This window comes from Lampris incognitus, chromosome 12 (assembly GCF_029633865.1).
Source record: "Lampris incognitus isolate fLamInc1 chromosome 12, fLamInc1.hap2, whole genome shotgun sequence".
NCBI classification, from domain to species: Eukaryota; Metazoa; Chordata; class Actinopteri; order Lampriformes; family Lampridae; genus Lampris; species Lampris incognitus.
This window is the reverse complement of record NC_079222.1, coordinates 31,984,691-31,985,839: the sequence shown is the minus strand read 5'-3', so window position 1 is coordinate 31,985,839 and position 1,149 is coordinate 31,984,691.

The window sequence follows — 1,149 nt, the reverse complement described above, 5'->3', positions numbered from 1 at the left end:
ACGGTAGTAATCATGTTGTTGGGCCTGTTCAAGTTCCTGAGGATGCCGTTTGGTCTCAAGAGGGCCGCGCAGACCTTTCAGTGGCTCATGGACTCTGTGCTGCGGGATGTGCCATTCCTGTTTGTTTACCTGGACAACATTCTCGTGGCCAGTACGTCCGCGGTGGGGCATCTGGTCCACTTCCGGCAGCTGTTCAAGCGGCTCACCCAGCACGGGCTCATCATCAACTCGGCAAAGTGCCAGTTGGGCCTGCCAGCCATCGACTTCCTCAGGCACCGGGTTACAAAGGACGGAGTAACCCCCCTCTCCGACAAGGTGGATGCTGTCACCAGATTCCCACGCCCGAACACGGTGAAGTCCTTGCAGGAGTTCCTGTGCATGGTGAACTTCTACAACCAGTTCATTCTCTGGGTGGCTCATCTCATGCACCCCTTGTATAAAGCTCTAAAGGTTAAGGAACCCGATGGCCCAGTGGTCGGGTCGGAAGAGAGAAACCAGGTGTTTGAGGACGCTAAGGATGCGCTGGCTGATGCTGCCTTGTTGGTGCACCCATCACCAACTGCCCCAGTAGCACTCACTACAGATGCCTCAGATTATGCCGTGGGGGCAGTGTATGAGCAGCAGGTGGGCGGAGCCTAGCAGCCGCTGGCTTTTTTCAGCCACCAATTGCGCAGCAGTGAGAGCAAGTACAGCACCTTCGCCTGGGACATTATTTGCCTGTTTCTGGCCATCCGCCACTTCTGGCTCCTGCTAGAAGGCCACTGGTTCTGTGTTTGTGGACCACAAGCAGCTGACATTCGCCATGGTCAAAGCCACCGAGCCGTGGTCTGGGCACCAGCAGAATCAACTATCTTACATCTCTGAATTCACCAGATATCCAGCACGTTGCCGGCAAGAACAACTTCGTCGCCGACTGCCTCTCCTGGGCCGTGGTGGGGGCTGTCCACTTGGGACCTGACTACACTGCCGTGGCTGTAGACCAGGCTGCTGACACGGAAGTGCATCCCACTGCAGTTGAAGGATGGTGTGTTCGACAACGCCGGGGCCACGTTTCTCTGCAACATCCCCATGGGTCAGCCCCGGCCCATGGTGCCCACTGGCTAGCCGCAGCGGGTTTTCAACACCATCTATGGTCTTTCACACCCAGCC